The sequence below is a fragment of the Papaver somniferum genome, chromosome 11 (assembly GCF_003573695.1).
Source record: "Papaver somniferum cultivar HN1 chromosome 11, ASM357369v1, whole genome shotgun sequence".
NCBI lineage: Eukaryota > Viridiplantae > Streptophyta > Magnoliopsida > Ranunculales > Papaveraceae > Papaver > Papaver somniferum.
The window spans coordinates 463600-471963 of record NC_039368.1 but is presented as its reverse complement, the minus strand read 5'-3'; the positions used below and the strand labels follow the sequence as shown (position 1 = coordinate 471963).

Sequence of the window (8364 nt, the reverse complement as noted above, 5' to 3'; positions counted from 1 at the left end):
ATGATCACTAACTCCGTGGAGGGTAGACATATGTTTTATGTTGTAGATTATGATTCAATGTCATCAGCGTCGTTGTCTTCATCATCCAAGTGTGAAGCAGTTGCTCGATTGAATTGTCCAGAGTTGGAAAAGAATGGAATTATAAATTGTTACTATCATATTATGGGCTCTTGTAATGGCTTGCTATGGTTAGGCACCTTCCGCAGTTCTACACAAAATCTTTGCAACCCATCAACTAGAGAATGCAAGGAAATTATACCACCACCATCTGACAATCTTGGGCTGCCTTCATATGGGTTTGGTTACGATGGTAAAACTAATGATTACAAGTTGGTATGTATAGAATATCCTTCAAAACATAGATCGCATGAAGCTTATGTATATACGTTAAAATCATGTTCTTGGAGAAAAGTTGTCGAAACCATACCTTGTGAGGATTTTGAGGAGCGTGTAGGTTTGCTTCTGACTGGTGCTCTTCATTGGACAGTTGCTACCGCCACCACCATCACCGACAAAATCATCGATACCATTGTTGCTTTTGATATTAGTAGTGAGAAGTTCAGGAAATTTTCTTTTCCAGAAGAAATTATACTACGCCCACCATATAGTTGTTGCTGTGATCTTGGAGTGTTGGGAGATTCCCTTTGCATTATTTGTGGTGTCCCTAAAGTTCGAGTTGAGGTATGGGTGATGCAAAATTATGGAGTGAAAGAATCTTGGACTAAGAGATTCACCATCCAGGAAAAAGTTTTTACTACATGTCGAAAATTGTTAAAGCTCCATTGGTATTTTGTAAATGGCGATATTCTAGTATAAATTGGTGGACGTTTTGGTTTATACGACCCAAAGAATGACAGGGTTAGGTTTCTAAATATCAATGGTCTTGATGACAGTCATACTTATATTTTAGCAGAGACATACATGGAGAGCTTAGTTTCGCTAAATTCTTGATGATAGTCATATTAGTAACAAAAGAAAAACAAGACGAGAAATAGAGTTCTCCTTCAGCCAAGCCCATACCAGGAAGGAAGCACCTAAATTTCTGATATCTAGCTTGTAAGTTTTTCTCTTGTTAAAGTAAAATTTCAATCACTTTTGTTTTCATGGTGTGAAAAGATACAATTTTCATTTCAGCTCAACAAAATCATAAAATGAAAAATTATCACTCCAAAATAACCTGACCAAGCTACTATCAGAAAGTCTAGTAGTGCAACTTGGCTACAAACGTATGACCACCAAAGCATGTCAGTAACATGTGAGTTGCAAAAATCTTTCTCTTTAGTAGCATTTGAATTACCAAAACATGTAGCAAAATGTGTAAAAGAGAATGACAAAGGGATGACTAATTTTATATTCGGAAAATGGGTAATTTGTCCAAATATTTTTAAATCACGGTTCAAATGGACGAGTAAAAAATAGTTTGGGTGAAATGGTCAAAAAAAAATAGCAAGGATGAAATTGGATTCATCCTAGCTTAAATTTAAAAAATAGCAAGAATGAAACTGGATACATCCTGTGTAAATTAAAAATAAGAAAAAATATTTGAAAATGGGCACGATGAAACTGGTTACATCCTGCCTATTTTTACATTTTTGTCCATTTAAACAATATCAAAATCTAACTGTCCATTTCACCCAGGAATTGTTGATTTTGGTCTTTTTAAATTTTGTGTTTTATATTTACGTGGTTGTTTTAAGTTGCATGTGAAAAATGGATTTCGTGTGGAATGAAACCATATACTCCCTCCGTTCCCTTCGTCCCACTGTTAAGTGACCTAGTATAAATTTGCACAATTTTTAAGGCAAGCAATGGAAAAGAATATTTTTAAGCATATTTTATAATTATACCCTTATAGATAATAATTAGTGAAATTTTGAAATGATTTATCTCTCAAACTACACCATTGATGTTCGCAAACTTTATACCATTGAAAAGCATTTTGAAACATCTACGTAAAGAATATAAATATGCCTATCAAATTATGCATATTTCATATATTTCTTATAATCAATTAAAAGGATAATTTAAGAAATATCTCCTTGTTTAGTGATATAGGTCACTCAACAATGGGACAAAATCTAAAAGTAAATAGGTCACTTAACATGCTTTGGGGGAAATCGCAAAGTGTTTTATGTTTTTTACTGGTAATTAAATTAGCACTAACTCCGTTTTAAAAAAGAAAAGGTTGGTATGAACAACAAAATAGAAAAAAAAAATATACTTGCATTATGAGATGGAGAAAATTGAAAATTGGCATTAAAAGAAAACAAACTTTAACTCCCCTTTTTACACACTGATTTATTTGTAACATACGTTATTAGGTCGTTGAGCGCGTTACAGAGAAATTGAGATTTTCCTAGGAAAGTGACCATCCTTGTGTTAGTTGCCTTCTTCGTGAGGGAGAACTCTGCAGTTGCAGGAATCGTGTATAATAGCCTTATAAAATCAATGGTTCCTATTTCTTTGGATCTTATACATGCAAGATTTCAAACTAATATAGCCGCCTCACATTGAATTTCCCTTGTTCCATGCTTTTAAGCCAAGCTATTGAAACAGAAATCAGGTGGTAGCTACTTTAACATTCTTTCTTTTCTACAAAGCCTTTGATGTGGGAAATCCTGATGGAGAATTAATATAAAGAAATAATGTCTTAATTAATGTATTTACGCTATTACTGTCAGTGTAGAAAGGAGACTTCCATATTGAGGACAAGGGAAGAAGATAATATTGGATACGAAGAAGGTCTGCAAAGAATAATGCTCAACGACATATTTTTCCTCTTCTTATATGTTTTTCTTTTCTTTTTCTTTTTAGCACCCGCCATTGGAAAAGAAATTATTAAATCAAACGAAAACTATACTCCAAAACTTGCTTTTCCAGCCAGTAATCATTATACATGCGATTAACATGATATATACGGAGGTTAGAAAGACGTCCTCAAAAGTCCAATTTATCTGTACGGGTTATGTTTACCTTTACGGTATCTCAAGTTAGAACTTAGAATACATCCGTTTGGAATGATCCTGCAGCTTTACGTCTAAATTGTTTCAAAAAAGTGCTTCTTCATTTAACTAATATACTAGTAAAACACAGCCAGCTCGCTATTCTCCTGACCTAGTCTTGTTAGATCAGAAGAAACTAAAAACAATACAAGAAAAAGATAAAGAAAAGGATAAGATAAGATAAGATAAGAAGCCTTTAGAAACACTTATTGACTAAGCTTTAAGTCATGGGGAGGAAGTTTTTTTTTTTTTTTTTTTTTAAGATAGATTAAAATTGATAACACGGTCATACAGTTTACAGACAGAAACAAGCCTGGCTGAAAACAAAAATTACAAATTACATTTGGTATATTTTACTTCCCCAATTTACGACGAGATCATCAAAAAATAAACCTTTGAAAGCTTTGGTCGGTAATCCCCATTGAAATAAGAATGCCTTCACGGCAATGATTGTCTCCTCTTCAAGTTAAACTTTGTTATGGACGCATCTTCTATTTCTCTCCAGCCACGTAGCCCACCAAACCGCGTATGGAAGATTATTCCATATGAAATCTTGAGTATCATCTGGCCATTTTCGTCTCCACATATTTAAGTGCAATAGAAGAAATCTTTGGTTTGCCATGAGTAGGAACAGGAAAAATGTTTAAGAGCTTGGTTTCAAAGCTTGCAAACAATTAATAAGGTTTCTTGCACGTCATATTCTCAAACAAACAAACCATGCCAATAATTGTTAGCTTGCATCTCCCTTCTCCTATATACTTAAAACAAACAACCTCAAAAAAGTACATACATTTGCAGTATCCATATTCAAAACTAGCTAACTGTAATCTTGTATCTCTTGGAGAAACTAAAGCCATGCCGATTGAGACAACTTTCAATCTACCTTCTCCTCTACCCTCTTGGCACAATCAGGTACATACTAACTAATTTGATATGTATAGTTTTCCCATTTCATACTTTTGGAAGGTGTATTTGATGCTTTTGTATGTATGTTTTTAAAGGTATCAATGGAGGAGGTTTTGGAAGTGGAAGAATAAATCTTGGAGGTTTAGAAGTACGTCAGATATCTACATTTAACAAAATTTGGGCAATTCAAGAAGGCGGACCAGATAACCTTGGGGCGTCTTTCTTTGAACCATCGCCTATACCTAGAGGATACTTTAGCCTGGGTTCTTATTGCCAACCTAATAACCAACCTCTTTATGGTTGGGTGCTTGTTGGTAAGGATGATGGTTGCATCAAATCACCATCTCTTGCTATCCCAGTGGACTACAAGTTGATTTGGAGTAGCGAAAATTCAAACCTTAAACAGGATGGAATTGGATATATGTGGTCACCAGTTCCTCCTGAAGGATATAACGCAATTGGTAATATCGTGACAAACTCCCGTGACAAACCAGACCTTGGTAAAATCCGGTGTGTTCGATCTGACCTGACGGACTCTTGTGAACATGCAAGCATTGTATGGGGAAGAGGTAAGTTTACAGTCATCAAATGATTAAGTTGCCGCAAAATCAACATGCACTCTAGGACTACATTTGTTTGTTTACTGCATGCCAAATATCTAACAAGCTAAAAATATCCATTTTTCAATCAGATGGGATCAATATCTATAATTTGAGACCAACAAGTAGAGGACCTCAAGCTCTCGGCGTTTCTGTCGGTACATTTACGACCGAGACGGATGGAAACATCACTCCATCATCATCAACAATGTCTTGTTTATAGAATATAGATTCAAATTTATCATCATGTATGCCGAACCAAAGCCAGATTCAAGCACTCTTTCAAACTTATTTTCCGGTAGTCTACTTTCATCCTGATGAACCTTATCTCCCTTCGTCTGTGAGTTGGTACTTCAACAATGGAGTTCTATTACACGACCGATGTAATGTATCCAATCCTGTTCCTATTGATTCAAATGGTATGAATCTTCCTCAAGGTGGTTCAAGTGATGGCTTGTATTGGTTAGACCTTCCTAGTGATAAAGGATCTAAAGAAAAGGTTAAGAAAGGAGATTTACAAAAAGCTCAGAGACTTATCTACAAGTGAAACCAATGTTCGGCGGAACATACACTGACATAGCTATCTGGGTTTTTTACCCTTTTAATGGCCCTGCAAGGGCAAAAATCAAGTTCATCAATGTTAACTTAGGGAGGATTGGAGAACATGTCGTCGACTGGGAGCATCTAACGTTAAGGACTAGTAATTTTAATGGAGAACTTCACAGTGTTTACTTCTCCCAGCATAGTAAAGGGATTTGGGTGGATTCCCCAGAGCTTGACTTTCAAGATGGTAATAAACCTGTCGCGTATTCTTCCTTGCACGTCCATGCATTTTATTCGAAGCCGGGGTTTGTTCTATAAGGGAGTGGTGGCATTGGCATACGCAACGACACTGCAAAGAGTAAAACTACGATGAACACGGGAGAGAGGTACGAGATTGTTTCAGCAGAGTACTTGGGTAGGATTGTTGAACCGCCTTGGCTGAACTATGCCAGAGAATGGGGTCCTAAAATTGAGTACGATATTGCTCGTGAGCTCAAAGGTATTGGGAGATTTCTTCCTGGAAAGCTTAAGGATGCATTTAATAGAATTATAAAGGGGTTGCCAAGCGAAGTGCTTGGGGAAGAAGGGCCTACAGGTCCCAAAATGAAGAGTAGTTGGAACGGCGATGAACGGATTTAAAGCTTGCTGTCTGGTAACATCATCGTGAATTCACATCATTCATTTCTTTCCTTTTGCATCCCTGTGCCATGTGCGATTCACTATAAAATATAAAAATAATAAAAAAGAAATTAACTTGTATAAAACAAGTGAGATCGCTCCATATTGTGCACGTTACATAATCATGGCTCGATGGTTATGTGATTGCAAGTAATATTTAAACAAACTACTTTTTCTCTAAATGATCAATGTAGGACAATATTCTTAAAGTAGAATGATTTTTTTTATTTTTTTTTTGAGACCATGGTCTTTTTTTTTGGACCATTTCGGGTAAGACATTTTGAAGTAAATCTAAGCCATCTCTTATCCAAATAATCCTTCCTGATTAAATTTGTGTAATGATTAGTTAGTGTAATTATTAGTTGGTGTAATGAATAGTCAAATGATTAAGTTTAATTAATTAGTGATCATTGAGACTAAATTAATGAACTGGTTTTTTTTATAGGAAGAAGATGGAAAGACCACATATTCTTTAATTTGTCAAAACTTTCTTAAAAATGAAAAGAATTTAAGTGGATTTCGGCTAGGTCAAACAAATTTAGGAACAATATCTGAAGAACAGGTAGCCAAACTTATTTGGAAATGCAGTTTGGCTAATGTTTCTGAAGACGTAGGTAGTCGAAAATTTGCTTTAATTGAGTTTTTTCTTTGTTCGGTTATCGGGTTCCGATAAAGATAGCCGAACTTTTATTCTAGAGTATACAAATTAATGTTCAGTTTCCAACATAAATTTTTCGGCTAAATCGAACTCAATACAAGAGTTCCCATAGTGAAGTTCGGTTGTGAGAAAATATTCTCGAATAAACCGAACTCAACATAGAGTAGAGTTTGGTTAGGGGGAAAAAATTTCAACTAATCCAACCAACCAAACTCGGCATATTGGTTTTCATAAAATGATTTAGTTAAGCAAAAATTTTTTTTTTTGAACCATCCAACCAACCAAACTAAGCATTTGTTATATCCAAGAGTTCGGCTGGAAAATAAAATAATATTAACTAACCTAACCAACAAAATACAACATTGATTTTAAGAGGGGAGTTCAGTTAGAAAATTTTCTTTTGTGAACCAATCAAATTCAGGATTTGTTGTTCTATACAAGAGTTAGGTTAGCGAAAAAAATTTGTAGTAGCCGAAGTGTTCTTCGTGTTCTTGGTTTCACAATGTTCAGTTAAAAAACTAGGACTTTTAAACTAAGTTTAACCGAACATGCTACTGTAACTTCCATTTAAACCCTATTTTGATATTTCTACTCGGTTTTTTCAATCAAAAATGAATTAAAAGTGATAGTGTTTTCAACCGAACGAGGAACATCATGGAAAGAGGGAAGAAGAGCATGTTTTTTTTTCAAAACTAAAAATTTTCGCTATCTCTCCTCTCTATCTCACCTTTTTATTTTTTTATTTTGGTTAATGATTTATTTAGATTAGGTATATATATATGACTAGGTCTAGGTGATTATAATGTTCGTTATAATTTAAATTAGGATAAAGAGTAAATTTAGTATTTTCTTAATTTTAGGACACCCCTTCTAAATATAGGTTAGTTGGTATAATTAATTCATGGTCCCTTTAAAAAAAAAGCATGCATGGTCTCCAACAAGATATAATTTATTAGGGAAAAGACTACTTTTACTAAAGGGAACGCCAACTATGGGGTGGAATAATAAAATAGATAATTAATAGGGGAAAAGGAAAGCCAATATGATACTCCCTCCGTTCTTTTTTAATAGGTCAGTTTCTATGTATAAAAGTTTCAAAAATAATAGTTCAGTTTCCTAATTGGGAAAGTCAAATGTTATTTTAATATTTTGGGACCACTTTTCTCTTAACTTCTTTTGATGACAAGTGTCATGTGGACCACTTCATTTTACTTTTTTTGCTAATAAGTGTGATGGAAACCATTTAACTTCACTTCTTTTATTGACAAGTGTCGTGAGGACCACTTTCAATGATTAGTTCTCTTAATTTCCTTAAATTTAACTAAAAGCAAAACCAGCCTATCAAAAAAAAACGGAGGGAGTATATGATTATAACCATCGATGCCACAACATAACCACAAAAAGTTTCTTGCTTTGATCGATTTTTTGCATTCAGAAAGGGTGCACACGTGAAAAGTGGTGAAGTTCCAGTTTTCTAAACAAAGGAAAAGCTATAAATAAATTGCTTTCTTCACACTTTTGTGGCAAATGGGTTATTGTTGTAATCATTATCTTCGAAAGACCTAATGAAGGTTTTAATTTTGCGTATGTAACCACGAAAAGAATACATACTTATATCATGAGCAATTGTGGAAAAATTAGATGGAATCGAAGTCGACAAGAAAGGGGAAGAAGAGGCGTGCATTATTTGGTGCTTTAAGAGTTTTACAAAATTAGAATATGGAAAGCATTGATCATTGAGAATAAATCTTGTCACACACATTTAATCCGGAAGGCATTTAGGATATATACGTGACTGCTTTTCGGTTGTTTTCATTTTGCTGTTGCACATTGGATCCAGCTTCTGGGCGTCTACTGTGTCACACATATTTGGCTAAGTTTTTTATCAAACATGAAGTCTTCACCTTGCAGTGTAGCTTGGCAAGTCTGATAGCTCAATACTGTAATTGCATCACTCGAAGTCTTAATAAAACAAGAA

At 34.6% G+C, this 8364-nt stretch overlaps 1 pseudogene; it reads left to right on the top strand.

The window, feature by feature from the left end:
• On the top strand, positions 1-5998 carry LOC113322255 (annotated as a pseudogene).
• The last annotated feature ends 2366 nt before the right edge of the window (positions 5999-8364 follow it).